We start from the raw sequence: 23858 nt of genomic DNA on the forward strand, positions 1-23858 counted from the left end.
AAGGTTGGAAACTGCATTTTCAAGAATGTACTTTCTTGGATGGTTCTGAGTTAAAGGCTGCCAAATTCCAGTGGGTCTCCCTTGTCAAGTGAACAGTCCTTTCCCCACTGCCTGAGAAGATTAACTTTCCTTGCATATGAATCTATGATGAGCTCTTTTGAAATAATCACCTTTCTAGAGAATGCTGATCATCCTAAAACTCAGTCCTACCTCCTCATTTTAGTTCTAGACCCTTATTTGGACTCAAAGCCCCATAAGATACAGGAAGATAAATACAAAGTGGGACCTAGAACAAGATACCAAACTTGCCCCAAATGATAACATTTTGCCAATTAATGTTAGGGGAAACCTGAAAGTGATAAGGGAATCGCTCTCTCTTTCTCTTCCTAATTGAAGACTACAGATTTAATATGCAGTCTTGAGCACCTAGGAGAGGCTCTGACAGTGTGCTCTGAGGGTTGACTAAAACCTGAACCTAATAGTCACTATTGTCAAAGTCTGGGATTTAATTTTCCTTGCCTTATAAGCTACTAAGTTAGCCTGTTACAGTTGTATGGATACTTGTTACAGTTTCACAGAAGAGGTGAAGAAATGAGATTTCTGGGTCAGGGTCGGAAACTTTATTACTTACAGCATAGGAAGCAACATGGGTGTCACGTTTGCATCATTTTCCCTTATTTCCCAAGTCCCAAGGGATAATTCAGAGGGCCCAAGTGGATGATGTTCATCCAGTGAGTTTGTATTGTGACTGAAGAACAATGAGCTTGGTGAATTTGCCTATTTTATATATAGCAGCATACTCTCTGACTAACAGAGACATTACCTCAGACCTGAAATTTGGTCAGTGAAAACACAATCTTGTCAAATGCTGGAGGTTAAGAGCAGTCAGGACCTTCTACTCATGGAATACAAGATGATGCAGTTTTGCTCAGAGTTCATGGCAAATTGCCTTTCCGTAAATCTCCTTGACCCTAAATATTCTTAGCTGAACTCAGATTTTCATATGTATGTGCACTCCATTGGCTACTCTGATTAATCTGATGAACAGAGAGAGGCTGAATCCAAATCAATTTAATTCGTTTTATACAGCATTTAACTAATGATACCCTCAACAAAATTTCAACCAGCAGGATGAGACCAACCTGCAGTATTGACCTCAACTATGCCCCATAAGATTCTGGACCCAGGCAACTGTTAATAAGTGCTAGAGGGATCAGCAGGTCCCATTCCAGATGGACAGGATATAATCTAAGGTCAGTCTATTATGCATTATCACCTTCTCAAGAGAGTTTAGAGTAAACTGCTGATCTTTGGTTTCATTGCCAATAATTATGAAGGAAATAGATGGGACTAAAATACCTTTCTCAAAGAAGAGACATTCTATAGTTTATGATCCTCTATAAACAAACAACACTTGAAGGGCACAGGTAACTCCAGTTTGGGATTTGTTGATAAATTTGATCTAAATGATCACTGTATTGGTTTGTTTAGCCACAAGGGCAGTATAATCAAGAAGGTGTAGTCTTAATTACTATACATTGCATAACCCAAGGCTGTTCGAGTGTCAGGGGAGGCATGTGAATTTATCTCAGTAGGATGGAAAAGTAGTTGCATCAGTCATTGTCTTTGTCTACATACAAGTGCGGATCCATGTTCTGAAGCTGATGTTGATGGCATCAGGCACAACAAAATAGTTTAGAACTTGTCATGTCTAAATAACTTTTTGTGTTTTCATAACACATGAATGGGTATGACAAATCCAGCAGCAAGTTAGATTGCCAGCTGCAGCTGCTGCTTGACTCTGAAAGATCAGGCAACTGCTAGAAAGGACATTCTCAGCAATTAGAAAATATATTCATATTGATTCCCTGACCTACTTAGTTAACAAGAAGGGTCAAATGAAGGCCCTTGGAACTGCTGCTTCTTGCCCTAAGAGTAAACAGAACAATATAGCTCTTCTGGAGGGATTTCAAATACTTGTAGCATAATCAAATGCTTCCAAGAAGCAAAGATGATTACTCATATCACATCCCCATTAAAATTATCTGTTTGTCTCATGCAGAAGAGAGGCAGAGCTTGAAGAAGGGAAGAGGAATATTATAAACTTAATCAGACGTCAATTTCATTTGCAGGTAGTGTTCTGAATGTGATTTATCTACTTGAGTTAATTAATTTTGTCCACACTATCTGGTATACAACTAATATTTAGAGAAATTCTTTTTTTCCCCTTTATACCTGTTAGTAAAGACAATCAGATATAGTTGAATAACAAGAAAAACTACACAAGTCAAATTTCAGAGAAGAATGTATTTCAAGCAGAGAATAGTAAACTGTGAAGGAGTTTAGAGAATATTAGGCAAGGTGAAGAGAGCATGGGATGAAGTCTCCTAAGTAGGCTAGAATTTGATGGTGTAGGGCTGTTTAGGAAATAACATGTTAGAGTTCATTTTAAGTACAATGGGCAGGGCAGTTGGTTGATCTGATTTATGGTTTAGAAGATATTTTTATCTGTCATGTGTAAAATGGATTGAAGTGGGGCAAGAGTGTTAGGCAGGAGGCAATTATATGGTTATTGCATAGTCCAAGTGAGAATTATGTTAGTTTGGACTGAGGAAGTAGTAGTGGAGATGGATCAACATGGATAAATTAGAGAAAGTTTTGGAAAGCAAGGCCAATAGAACTTGAAAATGGATTTAGGATGAGAAATCAAAGATAACCCTAGGTTTTGGCTTGAGCAAGTGAATGGTTAATAGTTTACTGGGCTAGAGGAGACATGAAAGGTGAGGTAACGGATTGCAGGATGTAGGGGAAAGATATGGTAGAGGAGTAGGAAGAGAGAATTCTCAAAGCATATAATCGAGAATTCTTTAACTTTTCATTTTATCTTTTTTTCAACTTTTAGATTTAGAGGTACATGTACAGGTTTTTTTTACAAGGGTATATTGCATAATGCTGAGGTTTGGGGTCGGATGGAACACATCACCCAAGTGGTGAGCATAGTACCCAGTAGGTAGTTTTTCAGCTACCCTCTCTCTCCACTCCTGTAGTCCCAGTGTCCGTTGGTCCTATCTTTATGTTCATGACTACCTAATGTTTATCTCCTACTTATAAGTGAGAGCATGTGATATTTGGTTTTCTGTTCCTCCATTAATTCATTTAGAATGATGGCCTCCAGCTACATCCATGTTGCCGCAAAGGACATATTTTCATTCTTATTACGGCTGTGTGGTATTTCGTAAATACCATATTTTGTTGATCCAATCCACCGATGATGGGTACCTAGGTTGATTTCATGTCTTTGTTTGGTGAATAGTGCTGCAATGGACTTACAAGTTGCATCTGTCTTTTTGGTGGAATAATTTATTTTCATTTGAGTATATACCCAGTACTGAGACTAGTGGGTCAAATGGTAGTTCTATTTTTATTTCTTTGAATAATCTCCAAACTACTATCTATAGTGATAAAACTAATTGACCCTCCCATTAACAGTGTATAAACATTACCTTTTCTCTGCAACCTTGCCAACATCTGTTATTTTTTGACTTTTTTTTGAGACGGAGTTTCACTCATGTTACCCAGGCTGGAGTGCAATGGCGCGATCTCGGCTCACCGCAACCTCCGCCTCCTGGGTTCAGGCAATTCTCCTGCCTCAGCCTCCTGAGTAGCTGGGATTACAGGCACGCACCACCATGACCAGCTAATGTTTTGTATTTTTAGTAGAGACGGGGTTTCACCATGTTGACCAGGATGGTCTCGATCTCTTGAACTCGTGATCCACCCGCCTCGGCCTCCCAAAGTGCTGGGATTACAGGCTTGAGCCACCGCGCCTGGCCTTGACTTTTTAATAATAGTAATTCTGATCGGTATGAGATGGTATCTCACTGTGGTTTTGATTTGCATTTATCTGATGATTAGTGATGATGAACATCTTTTCATATGTTTGTTTGCCTTTTGAAAGTCTTATTTTGAAAAGTGTCTTATTTTGAAAAGTTCATTTCTTTGCCCACTTTTTAATGGGGTTATTTATTTTCGACTTGTTCAATTGTTTAAATTCATTGTAGATCCTGGATAGTAGAGCTTTGTCAAATGCATAGTTTGCAGACATTTTCTCCCATTCTGTAGGTTGTCTGTTTGTTGACCATTTCTTTTGCTGTGCAGAAGCTCTTTCATTTAATTAGGTCTTACTTGTCAAGTTTTGTTTTTGTTGCAGTTGCTTCTGAGGACTTAGCAATAAATATGTTTACTAAGGCTGATATTGAGAATGGTATTTCTTAGGTTTTCTTTGGGGATTTTTTTATAGCTGCAGGACTTAGATTTAAATCTTTAATCCATTTCGAGTTAATTTTTGTATATGGTGAAGGGCCAAGGTCCAGTTTCATTCTTCTGCATATGGCTAGCCAGTTATCCCAGCATCATTTAGTGAATAAGGAGTCCTTTCCTCATTGCTTGTTTTTGTTGACTGTCAAGGATCAGCTGGTTGTTAGTGTGTGGCTTTACTTCTGGATTCTCTATTCTGTTCCATTGGCCCATGTGTGTTTTTGTACCAGTACCAATGGCTTTGCTAAGGCATTTTGATTACTGTAGCCTTGTAGTATAGTTTGAAATTGAGTAATGTCATGCCTCTTGCTTTGCTCTTTTTGCTTAGGATTGTTTTGGTCATTTGGGCTTTTTTTTTTTTTTTTGGGTTCTATATGAATTTTAGGGTAGTTGTTTCTGATTCTGTGAAAAATGACATTGGTGGTTTGATGGGAGTGTCATTGAATCTGCAGATTGCTTTTGGGAGTGTGGCCATTTTAATAATATAGGTTCTTCCAATCCACAAGCATCGTATGTTTTTCCCTTTGTTTGTGTCATCTACTTTTTTTCAATAGTGTTCTGTAATTCTCCTTATAGAGTTCTTTCCTCACCGTGGTTAGATCAGTTCCTAGCTATTGTTTTGTGGCTGCTATAAATGGGATTATATTCTTGATTTGACTTTTAGATTGAACGTTATAGAAATGCTACTGATTTTTGTACATTTTTTCTACCCAGAAACTTTGCTTAAGTCATTTCTCAGTTCTAGGAGATTTTCTCAGAGTTTTTAGGGTTTTCTAGGTATAGAATCATATTGTCCACAAAGAGAAATACTTCATCTTGTCTGATTGTTTTGGCTCAAACTTCCAGTACTATGTTGAATGGCAGTGGTGAGAGTGGGCATCCTTGTCTTGTTCCAGTTCTTAATGGGAGTGCTTCTGGCTTTCACCTGTTCAATATGATGTTGGCTGTGAGTCTGTCATAGATGGCTCTTATTATTTTGAGGTATATTCCTTTGATGCCTAGTTTGTTGAGAGTTTTCATCATAAAGGTACGTTAGAGTTCATCAAAAGCTTTTTCTGTATCTTTTTAGATGATTGTATGATTTTGTTTTTAAATCTGTTTATGTAATGAATTACATTTGTTGATTTGCCTATGCGAACCAACCTTTCATCTTAGGAATAAATCCTACTTTATTGTGGTAGATTAACTTTTTGATTTGCTGCTGGATTTACTCAAATTTGGAGCAAACATTGGTTTGCTCAAATTTCGTTAAGAATTTTTACATCTATGTTCATCAGTGATACAGGCCTGTACTTTTCTTTTTTGTTATGTCTTTATCAGATTTTGGTATCAGGATAATCCTGGCTTTGTAGAATGAGTTGGAGAGGAGTCCCTCCTCCTCAATTTTTTTTGGAATAATTTCAGTAGGATTGATATCAACATTTCTTTGTACATCTGGTGGAATTCAGCTGTGAGTCTATCATGTCCAGGGTTTTTTTTTTTTTTTTTTTTTTTTTTTTTTTTTTTTTTTTTTTTTTTTTTTTTTTTGGTTGGTAGGTTTTATATTACAAATTTAATTTTGAAAGTTATTATTAGTCTGTTGAGTTTCAGTTTCTTCCAGATTCAATCTTGGGAGGTTTTGTGTTTCTGAAATATAACCATTTCTTCTAGATTTTCTAGTTTATGTGTATAGAGATGTTCATAATAATCTCTGAGGATCTTTTGTATTTCTGTGGTATTGGTTGTAATGTCACCTTTTTTTTCTGATTGTGCTTATTGGGATTTTCTCTCTTTTTTTTTTCTTCATGAATCTAGCTAGCAGTCTATTGATCTTGTTTATTCTTTCAAATTGCCAACCTTTGGCTTTATTGATTCTTTGTATGGATTTTTGGGTCCCAATTTTATTCTATCCTGGAATGAATTTAGTTATTTTTCTTTTTCTGCTAGCTCTGGGGTCAATTTGTTCTTATTTTCTAGTTTTCTAGTCATGATGCTAGATGGTTAATTTGAGATCTTCCTAACTTCTTGATGTAGGTATTTAACACTATAAACTTTACTCTTATCCATGTTTTTGCTGCATCCAAGAGATGTTGATATTTTGTTTCGGCTTTAATTTATGTCAAAGAATTTTTTTATTTCTGCTTTAATTTTATTGTTTTCCCAAAAGTCATTCAGAAGCATATCATTTATTTTCCATGATGTAAGCATTATAAACATTAGTGCATTAAATTCTTCTTCTTTGGGGTAGTTTGAAAGTCTTGAAACAGAGCAAACTTTCATATTTTTCTACACTACCACTGAATGAGGTAATTAAAAGTCCTGCAATCAAAATCCTCATCCCCTGATTCTCACCCTATTATAATTTTCCCACAAGGTCAGACTAATGTAACAATCAGGAACATATATAAAAAGATGAAAAGTCATAAAAAAAGTTTTTTTAAAACATGTAAAAAATTATTTAAAAAATCTATAAGTGACATCACACTAATACTCTAAAACTTTGCTAAAGATAAAAAATTACTTGGTTTGTTCAAGCTGCAGACATGTTTATAAGGTACCCAAGAAATTAACAGGTATACAAATAGTGAAAAAATTTTAGATAGAAGCATAAAACTAAAATTAACTGATTTTCTGGCAGAGTTCTTCCAAAATTTCAAGTCCACAAGAAGGGATGTGTGGCAAAAAGTGTCTGCATAGACGTGCCTCCACAGCAGCCACTCTCAGGCTGACAGCCTTTGCCCTTTTGCTCAGATAGGCTTCAGTTGTGTCAGCATATTGGCAGATACCTACTCAAGATAGGCGAAGGAAACCTGAGGGATGTCAGCTGGCTTTTTGTGCTGCACATTGATGCCCTCCAGCACCTGCTGTGAATGCCTCAGCTTTGTCAAGTTCTTCTGGACCAGCATGTCTTTCTACTATAATTCATTCCTCAGTTCTAAGAAATCCTCTTTGATAAGATTATCTGGTTTCTGGACAGATAATTGCAATCTTTTTGAAGAAAAAAACATCCTGTCTGTCTTGCTATATCCAGAAACTTCCAGATACACTGATCAACACCTTTTTGAATTTCTTCCTGATTGGTGCCATTGACATAGTTCTGACTCACCAGAGACGCAAAGCAAGCCTGAAAATATGACTTCAGTTTTTCCATCAAGGTACTGTTATAAGGTCTCAGAGAACCTGGAGCTTTCTGCAGACGCAAAGCCTAGCTGGGGAGCCCCAGTGCAGGTGGTGGAGGGGCCCCAGTGGCTGTCTAGGGAACATACACCCTAGTGGAGCCGCCATATATTGAATGAGATTTCTTTTAAATAGGCAATGGAGATGTTAACTAGGCAGTTGAATATGAATCTGACATTCAAGAGAGTAGTCCAGAACAATTACAGATTTGAGAGTTATTGACAGAGAGAAGGTATCAAAGCCAGGATTTCTCAGAGATAAGGAAAATACAGAGATGAGATGAAGATTTACAGTAAAATCAGGAGTACAATTAACAGTTGGAGGTTAAGCCTAGAAGGAAGATATAAGAAAGAAGTCTATTGAGGGAGGTGGAAGGAAAGCAGAAAAAAAGTTGAGTCATAGAAGCCAAGAAAAGAAAGCATTTCAAGAAGAAGGGAATAATCATTTTAAATGCAGTTTAAGTTTCAAATATGGTAGGGACAGAGAAGTGATCTCTGATAATTGATAGCATGGACATTATCGCAACCTTAACAAGAGGAATCTTGGAGATGTTATAGATATGAAAGTGGTGGGGACAAGTGCAAGTAAACAAGAAAATTAAAGGAATTTAAAGAGATACATAGAGCTTAATCAAAACAAAAATGGATTATACAACAGCCCCACAATAACAGCAGTGAAACAAAAACATAATTTAGCAAAATAAAACAGCAAAACAACAAAGCTCCCAAACTATCTTTAGGTTACCTTTGAGCTATGTTTAAACAATTTTTTTTTTGCCACTTTCCATCCTCAAACAGTAACCCATATTCCACTCACTAAGCTCTACCTCCCTGCTGTTCTAGATTCCGCTTCTACCGCTCCTGTAAACTCTCTCCACTGTCACTGATCACTGCACAATGAGATTTTATTCTCTGCACTTCTATAAAGTATCTGAAATACAGAAATCCCTCCTTAGTTATAAGGGATATGTTCCAAGACATTCCTGAAGCCACAAAAAGAAGCGAACCTTATCTAAACATTTTTTTTTCTGTACATACATACCTATGATATAGTTCAGTTTATAAACTAGACACAATAAAAGATTAACCATAATAATAATAAAATAGTATAACAATATACTAAAAATTTATGTGATTATAGTTTCTCTTTCCCCAATTATCTTATTGTACTATACTCACTTATTATACTGACCTGTGGTTGGCAGTGGGTAACTGGAAATGCAGAAGACAAAACTGCAGATAAAGGGAAAAATAGTATATTAATTATAGTCTCCCAAACGTACTCCTCCCTTGTCAGCCATGACTTTCTATTACATTGTTTCTCCTTTTTATCATGTTATTCTATCGGTTGTCTCTCTTCTTCCTTCCCACAAGTACTTGACAACTTTTATCTTCCTTCAGTATTTATACTTTCTTCGACACTAGTTGTTCTACTGACTTATGGCTTCAATGATCCTTTCAGTATGAGTCATTCATCTGGTTAAATCTCGATTCACTTTCACTTCCAAGTTCTGCACCTACAGCTCCAACTTTCATATCAACTCTTTTGCTTGGATAGCTTGTAAACAGAATGTTGCAACTCTGCTCCTCTTCCAAACTTTTTTTTAAGATGAAGAAAGTAAGCTATCATAAAGATTATGTTTTCTGTACACTTGGAAAATATTCAAGGTTCAGAATAAATTTTATGGAAATAGAAACTCCTTTGAAACTTCATGTTTTAGAATTTTAATGTTTAAATAGAAAACAGTTGTTCATAGGAATCTGAGAGCTATGTAGAAAGCATGCTTGTGTAGAGTCATTAATTGGATATCAAGAAGACATTAATAATCCAAAAATAAACATCACTATGAAATTTAATTGAGGTACTAGACTTAATACCAGAGTAGAAATATAGTTTGGAATGTGAACACTGGGCATTTAGGATATAATATTTTCATTGTGTTTTAATGTAAGAAACCATAATATATACATATATATAGAGAGAGCAATTAAGGCAATGATTATGATTTTAACTAATTAATTATATTTACCTCCAGCACTTAAAGTTACCCCGATAAAGGTTATGCAAAGTATTTTTGTTAATAGTAGCAGTTTTGAATAAATAAAAACAGTTTTAAAGAGGAAATGTTATTTAGGAGGCCATTGACGCATCCGTAGGAGTTATGTATAAACCACAGGGAAACAAAGTGACCATTGAAGTGAAAACTCAGGGTGTCTGCGTGGACCTGAGACAAGTTCAATTTCATTGAATATTTATGGGTAGGATAAAGGTGAAGGTAAACTTGAAAAAATATTGTGAATAGACTTGAATTCCTAGCTCTGAAATGTGAACTTCCAGAGATAGTGAACAACCATAACAATGTCTTTTAGTTGCCTGGAAAATGAAGGGGCACAAGTGCTAGAAAATATAATTTGGCAGTGGTGCATAAAATTCATTGGTCGCTGGAGAAAGAGGAGGTGGATAATTGGTTTCCTTGTGGTGGTAGTCTACACTGAGGAAGTTACCGTGGCATTGTTGCATTCCACATGGTAGAAATGGCTATACTTTGCTCAGATCTGAGCCTGCCATTTCCCATGTGAAGCTTAGAACTGTGGGGCCCATCAGAGACAAATTATTGCTCTTTGTGCATATCTAAATTCTAGTTCATGGCAAACAAATACAGTCATCATTGGTTTCTAGCCTTTTTACTGTCCAAGCCAGTATAAGGACATTGTCACCTCTTAAATTGTTTCCAATATGCCTCACTTCTTTCTGAAATGGCCACAGTTCAGGCTTTCTTTGCATAGATTATTATTGTACCCTTTGACATGTTCACAAGGATTCTATCTTTTCCTTCTGCAATTTCTTCCAGTCATTTTTCTAAAATACAAATATGATCTTCCTATCTGTCAGGGTAAAATTCAAAATCCTCACTTGATATACAAGGCCTCCAGGAGCTGAGACTTGCCTGAGGCTTTGGCCTCATCTATCTCACTAAACTACTGCATATATCAGAGTGTAACATTAAAACATTTTTTGCAGAAATCGTTTTCTGTATTTATCATGTCCTTCCTCATCTTGTCTTTAATCTCAACACATCTTTTAAACTGTCAGCTGAAAAGTCAATTATTTAACATTTACCAAATTCTTATTGAACCCCAACTTAATGTGCCAGGCACTGTGCTAGTCAGTTTTTTGTGAATAATTTCTAGGCATTCAGACACTTCTCACTCTACTTCGTTCACATGTCTATTATCAAATTGAATTGTCAGGACTTGCGTATTTATCTGCTTCTATTACTGAACCATGTGCTTCCAGAGGGCAGACAATTTGTCTTTATCACCTAGGTGTTATTAACTCTTAACACAGTCATAGATAATCATTAAACGCTGAACAATTGAACACATGATGTTATTTCTAAGAAATAACATTTCTTAGAAAGATATGAAAAAGTATAACTTTACTTGAGCTTAGTAGAATACAAACACTGTTTCCTGAAATTCTAAGCCTACTGGGCTAGAAAATGAGTGTTTTAAAATAAATGGAACACCTGAGCATTCTAGTTAATTGGCATGAATAATTCCCGACAGAAGGTTGAATATCAAATAGTTATCACTTTACCTCTTTTTTATATATATCTATTTTGATAGAAATTAGAAATAAACCAAAGGGATGTTTACTCACAGATATCATTGATTTTCATTTGAGTGTGGATAATGAGCACTAAGAAGGCAGGTAGAGTTTCCAGGGAGTAATTGATGTTGATGTTTTGTGTTATCATGTGGATATTCTGAAAAAAGAAGAGATGCTAGACTATCATTACATGCCCAATAATTACAAGCAAGGGCCCTGTGGATCAACGATTATTTAATGAAATGCTGTGTAGCACACACTGTCATTATCTTATTCTTTCAAAGAAGAAGCAAGAATGAATGATTCTATTGAATTCATGGGCATAAAGGTCCATTTGGATTATAAACTCAATTTCCTCCTTTTATAAATGAGGGAATTGAGGGCCAAAGACATTAAAGTATTAATTCCGGGTGACAAAGAGAGCTGGTGTTAGAGCCAGGATAGAGGTCAGACATTGTAACTAAAATTTCTTCCAATTGTTTTAAGTTGCAGCAGAAGATAATACCCTGTGAACCATGAGGGATCAAGACTGGCATTATAGTAAATATTTTTAACCTTTTTCTCCTTTCTAAAATTTAAAAAATTATATTTTTAGAGACAGGATCTTGCTGTGTCACCCAGGCTGGAGCTCAGTAGCTCAATCATAGGTCACTGAAGCCTCGAACTCCTGAGCTTAAGTGGTCCTCCTACCTCAACCTTTAGAAAAGCTAGGACTACAGGCATTACATTAATTTTAAACATACTAATCAGTTATTAATTATTTGCATGTATTTATTAATCATATTGTTAATATTTCCCTTTTAAATAGCTCAGATTTGATGTAATTTTATTTCATAAATCAAGATTTCACAGATTTTATACTTTCTTTTTTAGCTCTTGAACAACATAAAATATTGGCAGCTTTTCCTTTAACTTTGTGCAGGTAACTATGATTTACGGTGTCTAATGCAGTTATTTATCTCAGGGCCATAGAATACCAGGTCTAGACTCCCTGTATTGTATTTCTATTGGTTATCCTAAACTTCCTGAGAAAGTTCTTGGGAAGAGTTAGTAACAGATAGTTGAGATCCTCAGGAACTCTGGATTAGAATTCACTAAGAAATTGTGACAAGAAGGCTACCTGATGATCTGGGAGTGGGAGAAACAGAGAGAGAGAACAAAGAAGGGAAAATAAGAGGTAGAGGAAATAAACAAAAGAAAAGCAAGGACAGTATTTAAGGAAAGGAAGGAAGGAAACCAGAATGTTAGATAGGAAAGTTAGGCCTGGAAAGATTGAATAAGTTCCTACCTGTTAAGGGTAAGATATTGTGCTAGTCATTTTCAGCTGTCTCATTTGATCCTCACAATTTCAGAACACATTTCCATTTTACAGGTGAGGAAATAAGATGCATTGAAGTTAAGCCATTGCCCAAGTCACATACTCAGTAATTTCAGGAGTAGTATTCAAACCTAGGCTTGGTATCTCTTCCTGGGGCAGAAGGAAACGTACATTAAACGTGTCTCAGAGTGATAGTTCATGGCTGGTAAGGGTGGCCTTGAAAATCTAATGCTAATTACTAGATCCTCTATTCTAACTACATCCTAATTTAAATGGCCCTGTGGTCCCGGCCTCGGAAACTTCAGTGATTTTCTTACTGGAAGGGCCCTGAAAAACTTCTAAATCCTTGGTGGTTGGATTATCAAAGATTGTTTAAAAGACGTGAGAGGATTCTCGTTTCATTGGTTGTAGCAGGAGCATAAGAGTGAGAATAGCAATAATGTGAGACCTCCCTGAAATGAAGGAGCAATAGCTTTTTTCTTCTCTGGCTGCAGAAATCACTGAGTGAATACCAGTCCCAGATGGGGAGGAGTGTGTGTGTGTGTGTGTGTGTGTGTGTGTGTGTGTGTGTGTGTGGTGGTTGTGGTAGTGGTCCTATTTATAAAACTGGACTGGGATTTGGAGACCTATGTGATTATAATTACACTTGAGCTCTTGATTATTCCAAAATACAGTATAACTTGGGAACAAGGTTACTAACAGATTAGATTGCACTGCACACAAACTAATTCAAATGCCCAATACCTGCATTAAAATATTTTTAAAAATCACAGCTCTTAGATTTTATTGAAAAGAATAATATATTTATTATTTACATAAAACAATTAAATATGGAAAGTTACTAAAAAGAAAGTAAAAAATAAGCCAAAGTTTAAATAACAGAAATAATCATTATAAATATTTGTTAAATAGAATTTATTATCTCTCTTTGTGTGTATATACAGAGAGACAATAGCTAGGTAACAATAATTTTGGAGCAGGTATGATAATACTCTATATGTAATTTTAAATTAAAATGTAACATTAAACATACATTTAATTAAAAAAAAACAAAAAAAACACAAGGCCAGGCACAGTGGCTCATGCCTGTAATCCTAGGACTCTTTGGGAGGCCAAGGCAGATGGATCATCTTAGATCAGGAGTTTGAGACCTGGCCAACATGGTGAAACTCTGTCGCTACTAAAAATACAAAAATTACCTGGGCATAGTGGTGGACACCTGTAATCCCAGCAACTTGGGAGGCTGAGGCAAGAGAATTGCTTGACTCCTGGAGGCAGAGGTTGCAGCAGTGAGCTGAGATTGCACCACAGCACTCCAGCCTGAATGACAGAGCAAGATTCTGTCTCGAACAAACAAACAAACAACACCAGAAAATGAAGTAATATCTTAACTTCAGATTGTTTTGAAATGTTTTTGCTCTGTTGATCAGGCTGGAGTACACTGGTGCAATCATGGCTTGTTGCTTACTCGAACTGTTAACATCAAGTGATCCTCCCACCTTATCCTTAAGTAGCTAGGATTATAGATGTGCACAACCACACTTGACTAATTTGTATATTTTTTGTAGAGGCAGAGTCTGGTGATTTTGCCTAGAGTGGTCTTGAACTCCTGGCTTCAAGAAATTCTCCTGCCTTTGCCTCCTAAAGTGCTGTGATTACAGGTGTGAGCCGTTGTACCTGGCCTAAATATTTAAATTGCAAAGCAATATTAGTCATTGGAATATTTCTCTAAAATTAAAATAATCCAAAAATATAAGAGATTGAGGTCACTGGATTTTTTAACTACATTTTTTCAATATGGTTACAGAGTTTTAACTATGAATAAGGATGTTAGCGTACTTAGACTATTCCTCCTTCTCCCCACCTTCCTTATACCTAGTTCCTTTATGGTTTCCTAAACTAATTTTATTTTTGCCTTATATTTCTTAAAAACTTTTAATTTCTGATATCTTGCTATATTTTATAATGCATATTTTTGTAAGCCATATTAGTTTATAATAGGAACATGTCAGAATATAAATAAATCATAGATAAATATACTAGAAGTTATTAAAAATTTTGATAATTCTGACTCATTATTTACCACTAATTGTTTTGGTATGCAATGGTTTGTATAATAGTTACCTCTAGTTATATATTCATTATTGAAGGCACAGTTTAATGCAACATGGAAGTCTCTTTAAATCAGCATTTACTTATTCACTAATAAACCTCTATAAATTGTTGTGTCTTCATTTTACCATTAATAAGCAGTAGAAAAAATTGTTTTGCTTTACTTTGGTACTGAAATTGTGTGTTCTAATATAGTGAGGCCATAAGGTGAGTGACTCCTACTTTTCTATTTTTTAAATTACAGGTTGTTAAGTCAGATCTGCCAGGATCAGGTCCTAAAAGTGCTGTTTGTCACACATCAAAATCCAAGTTGAAATACTGGCTTGTTTGTTAAGATTAATTAACTAGAGGTAATACTTGCACCTTCCCTCATTAAAAGAAGAAAAAAATGCCCCTCTGTATTCACTCACAGAATTTTAGTAGAAAAGTTCATGATGAATATAAACAAACTTCATACAAATAAACATTTTTACCATTTAGGAAAAAGAAGAAACATGATTTTTCCCTCTCCAAAATAGAGATTATTACTGATAACACAATTTGCAGCTGTTTTCTTCAAGTGACCTTTTTTTTTTTTTTCAAGTGTCGGAAAATTGCAAACTCGAACATTTCTGATCTGCTGTGGTTGAGCACTATTGGTGTTAAAAAAAATACTGGAATTAGATACATAGTAACTCTGTCATAATTAGATTTGAACTTTGATAAGTTTCTTAGCCCTATGAACCTCAGTTTTATTTGAAAAATGATGGGATTAAGCTAGCAACTCACTAAGTGCCTTCTGTTTGTAAAACCTTTGTTGCTAACTGAGCTATATTGAAAATATGAGTGCCGTCTTGGGTGTTCCTATATCAAGTTGCATTGCAGCAATTTTAAAACATTCTTGAAACAAAATACACTGACTTCAACAAATAAAAATATCTGAAAAGAAGTGTGAAATGAAAATAAATAAGTAAGAAATAGGTTGATTTCCTTTAACTTAAGCTTTAAGTGGTTTTATGAAATAAAACAAATGTAACTGAGTGTCCATCCTCAACACATCAGTGATTATATTTCTGTGACAAGAACCACATTGCATTTCTGAAGCCCTGTAGTACTTCCCTTGGTTTGTCCCACAGACCAAGGCATTTTGTAGTTTCAAACACAGCCTGGAAATGTTCAGAAGGTTCAATGGAAGTCATGGGCCAGGAAAGATGGAGTTGGTGGTAATTCAGACAATTAGTTTATTTGCTCTGACAATTTCACTGGCTTCCAGGAGTATTTTTTAAATTATAGTGGCTATTTGTCCCATGAAATATTTACCCCAAATTAAAAGTTTAGTTTTTAAAAAGCCAGTATTTATTTTTAGAAATTAAAGGTTTTTGAAAAATTTGCATATGGTAATGAATAACTCTATCTTATACAAGGTGATCATCATGAAAAAGTAAACGTATGTATTTAAATTAATGGGTGTCAAAGATTAGAAACAAGCCAAGGACTTTACAAATATATCTTTTAGATTACAAAAATAATTATGCTAATAGAAATTTTATAATTTATGGGAAAGTATAAAGAAAAATAAATTTATCAGTTTCATCATCTGGAGATGATTACTGCTCCCATTTTTCTGTACTTTTTTTTCTTTTTATTTTTTTCCATTCACACCAACAAAAATATTTTCACTTTAAATATCAGTGGGATTATATTATATATACAGTTTTGGATTCCTCCTCTTCCCCCTCATATCCTTAAATGATTATTTAAAAAGTCTCTAATTGCTATATTATATTCGCTTGTTTTGACCATTCAAATATCTTGCCAGTTTTTGATGATTATAAATACTACTACAATAAAGCTTCTTGCATATAAAATATCTTTTTCTGTTTAGTTCATCAATATGAACTCATACAAGTTGTATTAGTCTGTTTTATCAGTCTGCTGCTGATAAAGACATATCCAAGACTGGGGAGAAAAAGAGGTCTAACGGACGTGCAGTTCCACATGGCTAGGAGGGCTCACAATTATGGTGGAAGGCAAGGAGGAACAAGTCACATCTTACATGGATGGCAGCAGGCAAACTAGAGCTTGTGCAGAGAAACTCCTGTTTTGTTTGTTTGTTTTGTTTTGAGACAGAGTCTTGCTTTGTTGCCCAGGTTGGAGTGTAGTGGTGCGATCTCGGCTCACTGCAAACTCTGTCCCCCAGGCTCAGGCAATTCTCTTTCCTCCACCTCCTGAATAGCTGGGATTATAGGTGTGTGCCACCATGCTCGGCTGATTTTTGTATTTTTAGAAGTGATGGTTTCACCATGTTGGCCAAGCTGATCTCAAACTCCTGACCTCATGATCTGCCTGCGCTGGTCTCCTAAAGTGTTGGGATTACAGGCATGAGCCACTGTGCCTGGCCTGAAACTCCTGTTTTTAGAACAATCAGATCTCATGAGACTCATTCACTATGATGAATAGCACAGGAAAGATCTGCCCCCATAATTCAATAACCTCCCACCAGGTTCTTCCCACAATATATGGAAATTGTGGGAGTTACAGTTCAAGATGAGATTTGTGTGGAAACAAAGCCAAACCATATCATTCTAGCCCTGGCTCCTCCCAAATCTCATGTCCTCACATTTCAAAACCTATCATGCCTTCCCAACAGTCTCCCAAAGTCTTAACTCATTTCAGCATTAAGTCAAAAGTCCATAGTCCAAGGTCTCATTTGAGACAAGGCAAGTCCTTCTGCCTATGAGCCTGTAAAATCAAAAGCAAGTTAGTTATTTCCTAGATACAGGCATTTCCTAGGTACAGGCATTGGGTAAATAGGGCTGTTCCAAATGGCGGAAATTGGCTGAAACAAAGGGCCTGCAGGTCCCATGCATGTCCAAAATCCAACAGAGCAGTCAAATCTTAAAGCTCCAAAATGATCTCCTTTGACTCCATGTCTCACATCTGGGTCACACTGATGCAAGAGGTGGGTTTCCATGGCTTTGGGCACCTCTGCCCCTGTGGCTTTGCAGGGTATAACCCCCCCCTCCCGTGGCTGCTTTCATGGGCTGGCATTGAGTGTCTGCAGCTTTTCCAGAAGGAGGGTGCAAGCTTTTGGTGGATCTATCATTCTGGGGTCTGGAGCACAGTGGTCCTCTTCTCACAGCTCCACTAGGCAGTGCCCCAGTAGGGACTCTGTGTGGGGGCTCCAACCCCACATTTCCCTTCCATACTGCTGTAACAGAGGTTCTCCATGAGGACCCTGCCCTTGCAGCAAATTTCGGCCTGGGAATCCAGGCATTTCCATGCATCATCTGAAATCTAGGCAGAGGTTCCCAAACCTTAATTCTTCTGGGCACAGTTCCATGTGGAAGCTGCCAAGGCTTGGGGTTTACACCCTCTAAAGCCACAGCCCAAGCCATACCTTGGCCTCTTTTAGTCATGGCTGGAGCAGTGGGGTCACAGAGCACCAAATACCTAGACTGCACACAGCAGAGGGACCCTGATCCTGGTCCACAAAACCGTTTTTCTTTTTTTTTTTCTGCTAAACCTCCAGGCCTGTGATGGGAAGGGCTGCCATGAGGATCTCTGACATGCCATGAGACATTTTCCCCATTGTCTTGGGGATTAACATTTGCTTCTCATTACTTATGCAAATTTCTGCAGCTGACTTGAATTTCTTCTCAGAAATGGAATTTTCCTTTCCATTGCATTTTCAGGCTGCAAATTTTCCAAACTTTTATGCTCTCTTTTTCTTATAAAATGAAATTAATGCTTTAACAGCATTCAAGTCACCTCTTGAATGCCTTGCTGCTTGAGAAATTTATTTTTCCACCAAAAACCCTCAATCATCTCTTTCAAGTTCAAGTTCTCTTACCGCAAATCTCTAGGGCAGGTGCAAAATGCCACCAATCTCTTTGCTAAAACATAACAAGAGTCACCTTTGTTCCAGTTCCTAGGTTCCTCATCTCCATCTGAGACCCTCAGCCTGGATGTTATTGCTCATATCATTATCAGCATTTTTGTCAAAGCCATTCAACAAGTCTCTAAGAAGTTCCAAACTTTCCCACATTTTTCTGTCTTCTGAGCCCTCCAAACTGTTCCAACCTCTGCCTGTTGTGCAATTGCAAAGTCACTTTCACATTTTCAAGTATCCTTTCAGCAATGCCCCACCCTACCCTTGTGAATGTACTGTATTTGTCCGTTTTCAAACTGCTGATAAAGACATACTTGAGACTGGGCAATTTACCAAAGAGAGAGGATTAATTGGACTTACAGTTTCACACAGCTGGGGAGGCCTCACAATCATAGTAGAAGGGAAGAAGGAGCAAGTCACATCTGATGTGGATGGCAGTAGGCAAAAAAAGAGAACTTGTGTAGGGAAAGTCCTGTTTTTAAAACCATCAGATCTCATAAGACTCATTAACTAACAGAACAGCACAGGAAAGACCCGCCTCCATAATTCAACCATCTCCCACCAGGTTCCTACCATGGCACATGGGAATTGTGGGAGTTACAATTGAGATTTGGGGGAGGACACAGCCAAACCATAACACAAGTAAATCCTGTTTAATCACTTTTAAACTTCTTTACACATATTATCAAGTTTTTTCCCATAATAATTTTAACTTATTCATTCACTAAATCTCTATCAGTTTGTTGGATGGAGAACACACAACATACCATATGTATTCCTTATGAAGATTTTATATATACAGTATATAAAATGCATTACTCTTCTATTCATCTAATAGCTGATGGCAACTTATTTAGTAGATAAGAATATATCAGTAATATTTTAATTTTCATTCAGCTGTGTCTTATTTTGCATTCCACCAATATGGAACTTAAAGTGAGTTTTCTAAGGCAGGAGACTTATTACAGAAATACTTTTAAAAGAAACCTGTAGGCAGAAGGAAACATTGTCGGAAAGAGAGAGTGAAGCCAAAGAAATACATGGCTGGAGGGGAAGCCTATCCCTAGCTGATCCCACAGGGAGCTCTGGAACATAACTTGTACTGTGCTGCAGAGTCATTACTAGTTTGAAGCAAAGAAGTGGGACTTTTGTGCCACAACATGTCCATAATTGGCTTTGGGAATCCCTGGGTTAGAGGCATAAGTTTCAGACACCCCTGGGTCAGGTGATTCCAATCCCCTAAGGACGTGCTCCTGGGAAAACTTGTAGGTGTAAGCTGTTAACAGCACCTGCAACAGCCATAAATCAAGGGTTAACATGTGTGGAAGGTTTTGGCCTCTGTTCTGTTCTATTGTTCCATGCTTTCTTTCTTTTTTTTTTTTTTTGCTAATAGCACATTCTTCTAATTATTTTAATTTGGTAATAAGTAAAATATACCATCTTATTATTCTTCAGTTGTGTGTTGGCTATTCTTGGCTCTTCGCACCATCATTCATGTTGAAAAATAAGTTTGCCAATTTCCTTTCCTAAAATCTTTTGGGGTATTGGGAACACATTCATTCTATGAATACAGGGCACATCACAGTATTTTGTATTATAACCCATGAACATGGTACATATTTTCACTTCTCAAATTTCTTCTCAGAGTCATTGATTCATTTATTTTGATCTCAAGTATGTAATCTACTGCTTAATTTTTAATTCTGTTAATCTACTTTTTATTTCACCTAGCTCTTTTCACTGCAGTCAACCACTGTAAAACATATTAGCTAATTCTTCAAGTGATATTGCTCTATTTCTAAAAAGTAAGTTTGTACTACAATTTATTGATTTTAAATTTTACATTATCTTAACTTTCTACATGAGAAAAATGAGGATTTATCTCTCTTGCCATCACTTCTCTTATGTTCACATATTTCCTCTTGTTGTATCTTATCAACAGTTATATTGCTTTTCCTAGTTAACTTTTACTGTTTATATTATTCTCTTTACATAAATATTTTTCAGTGGCATGTGTAATATGATTATACTTTCTTTCTATTGTGATTTTTTGTTTTTTCCTGGATTTAATACTTATTTTTCTTAGTAGTCTATGCCTTTTTTGCATACATAGAACTAATCTTTCTTTAAATGCTCTATAGAATATATATTCCTTTAGGAGATCTGTTAGTCCAAGTGTTTTCTCTTCAGATATCTACCCCATATATTTTCCCTAATCCATTCTAGATGTGTTGTACTCTTAGCTTGATAAAATGCTGTTGTCTTGGGAATTTTCTTTGTCTTAATGATCTTGTTTATGTTTTCCCTAATCACATTGATTCCATCAGTTTCTCTGAGTTTATTATTTTATTTCGATGGAGTACATTCTTTAGGAGATTGCTGAGAGGGTGTGGATGAGAGAGAATTATTTGGAAACACTGTGTGTCTGGAAAGGTTTTTATTTCACCCTTGAATTTGATTTGATATTTTTGCGATAGAACTAATGGTTTAAAAAATGCTTTCCTCTCAGGAATTTCTTCATTTCTTTTTAGCTTCTAATTTTGCTTTTGAGAAGTCTGATATCATTTAATTGTAAATACATTGCATATAATTCACTTGGGCTTTTTTTTTCCCCCCGTAGGCATTAAGGTATTAGTTTTCTGTATAGTACTTTGAAAATTCAATCATTATCTACACATCAATTTTCCAGTAAGATTTTTTTCTGATTTTCTTGATATTTCTCATCTTTTATTATCCTCTCTATATTTCACTTCATCCTTTTACATTTGTATCTAGATAATTCATTACTGTATTTCAGTCATATTTCAAAAGTGAGTGGATATAAATATGAGCGTTCAAACATGATATTTAAGCAGAATGCTCTACATTTCTTTAACAGGATTTGCATGGATTTGAAGTCTATTAAAAAGATCCAATAGTTTTTAAATATATATTATAAAAATGATATAATAATATATATGTTATGAAAATGATATGCTCATCTTCTTGGTCTTCAGATATTATTTCATTTTCATCAACTTGCTATGTTTATTGGCCTTAGCAGCCCTTAAAAGAATTACTTTGGTAGGCCAGGCTCGGTGGCTCATGCCTGTAATCCCAGCGCTTTGGGAGGTGGAGGCGGGTGGATCACGAGGTCAAGAGATCGAGACCATCCTGGTCAGCATGGTGAAACCCTGTCTCTGTTAAAAATACAAAAATTAGCTGGGCATGGTGGTGCAGGCCTGTAGTCCTAGCTACTCAGGAGGCTGAGGCATGAGAATTGCTTGAACCCAGAAGGTGGAGGTTGCGGTGAGCCGAGATCGCACCATTGTACTCCAGCCTGGGTAACAAGAGTGAAACTGTCTCAAATAAAAAAAATAAAAAAATAAAAAAAAGAATTGTTTTGGCATAGAATAAGATATCTCTAGAGTCAACCATTGCCAACAGAATGGTTATGATTTATATTTGGCTCTGATCCCAGTTCACTTGGTTATATGTAGTTTCTTCAGTTTCCAGTTGCAGAAAGGATTGATAAGCCCCCTTGGTCCAATTTACAGTGTCTAGCAGGAATTTAGTTAGGGCAGAACTTTTGAATTGGTGGTTAACCTGTTTCAGTTTCCACTATTGGTAGCCATTTCTGAATATCTGAGGAAGATGAAATATTAATTGAAGTAAAGGAGGCAAGTTAGTGTCTCATAAAACAATAACCTCACTTTATAGTATGTGAAAATCTTGGGATCTTTAGGACGAGGAAAAACTAGGAGGACCAAGTATCTCCAGCCAACTTTTAGTGCAATGCATTCTTCTTGTTTTCTTTGTTAGCAATGATAAAGCATGTGTCAAGCTTTGATTATGATTATTAAGTACTGTATATCTTATAGTTCTTAAAATTTCATCATATATCTGCCAGTAATTTGAATGTATAAGTGTTTTTACAGTGTTGAGTTTTATTTTATTTTATTTATTTAGAGACAGGGTCTCACTCTGTTGTCCATGGAGGTGTGTAGTAGTCACATGATCTTGACTCACTGTAGCCTTGACTTCTTGGGTTCAAGTGATCCTCCCACCTGAGCCTCCTGAATAGCTGGGAGTACAGGTGTGCGCCACCATGTCCACTTAATTTTTATATTTTCTGTAGAGATAGGGTTTCACCATGTTGCCCTTGGTGGTCTTAAACTCCTGAGCTCCACGGATCTGCCTGTCTCACCCTTTAAAAGTGCTGGGATTATAGGTGTGTGCCATGCCCTGGCAGTGTTGTTTTTATATGCTGTATTTTCATAAATATTTCAGTAAGAATATTGGGTATTGCTATTCTAGATGTTTTATGTGGAGAAAACTTTGTTAGAGTTCTCTGGTTAGATGTTATCTTACTCAGAAAATAAAATCCTAAATTTCTCCTACTAGGTAGAAAATATCAGACTAGATAGTAAAGAGGTCCAAACTACTGTATTTCTTTAACCTATTCTCAGAGTGAATTTTTCTCATGTAAATTTTTCTTACGTAATTTTTTCTTACTCTTAGCATAGGTAGAATAACGATATTCATTCTGAATTTATCCGAACTATTGGATATTAGCACTATGTGATAGCAACCACTTTAAGATTACTTTGGAGATGCCAGCAGACTGACATAAACAATTAGATATACACCATTTAAAATGATTGAAAATTACATGCCATTAAGTCATCTTTAGAAAATAACACTTTAAATGTTTCATTAATTATCCGGGTTTAGCAGCACTGTTATTATGTCTTAGATGTCAGTTTAGAATTGGACTCTTAATTCATTGCTGATTATGGGACTGCATATTATGCCCAACAGGAGTCTTCTGTTTATTTCTTTACTGCAAAGCTGTGTTCTGGCAATCTTAGTATAAAGTGATTTCAAAATAATGTTTAGTCTGGAAGCTGGTGTTCTTCCCTGCCTGGCAAGTGATAAAACTTGGGCATATTGCTTCCTGTTGTTTCATGGCTTCCAAAGTGCACTGTAATTGTAAATAAAGGAAGGATTAATAAAAATGGTGAAATCTGCACCTCATTTTAAGGATTACTGTTTTTAAACTCAACCTTTGTTCCAGAAGTTTAATGTTTTTCCTCTGATTTCTGTTTGTTGACAAAGGAGTAGCATATGGCACAGTAAAAAAACAACAACAACAAAAAAAACAAACAAAAAAAATATAAGCAGCTTTGAGTCCATCATAAAACCCTAACTACCTATTAGTTTTTGGAAAATTATTTAAAAAGTCTGGAACTCATTTTCCTCCTTTGGGATATTTTGTAATTTATGTAATATTTTTGAAAGGTGGCATAGTACTGATGAGAGAACACTCCTAAACCCGGCAGGCTGGTTTTGAATTTGGGCTCCAATCTTTAAGAGGTGTGTGATTTTGCTCATTCTACTTAATCTAAGACTCAGTTATCTCATTGGTAAAAATGAAGTTAATAGTACTTTGTGGGCTTCTTCTGAGCATTAAATCAGATAATTCATGTAAAG

General features: G+C 36.1%; 1 pseudogene; it reads right to left on the reverse strand.

The window, feature by feature from the left end:
* Positions 1–6959: 6959 nt before the first annotated feature.
* LOC108315621 lies at positions 6960–8579 on the reverse strand (annotated as a pseudogene).
* Positions 8580–23858: the final 15279 nt, after the last annotated feature.

Source organism: Cebus imitator, unplaced genomic scaffold (assembly GCF_001604975.1).
Source record: "Cebus imitator isolate Cc_AM_T3 unplaced genomic scaffold, Cebus_imitator-1.0 Scaffold176, whole genome shotgun sequence".
Lineage (NCBI taxonomy): Eukaryota > Metazoa > Chordata > Mammalia > Primates > Cebidae > Cebus > Cebus imitator.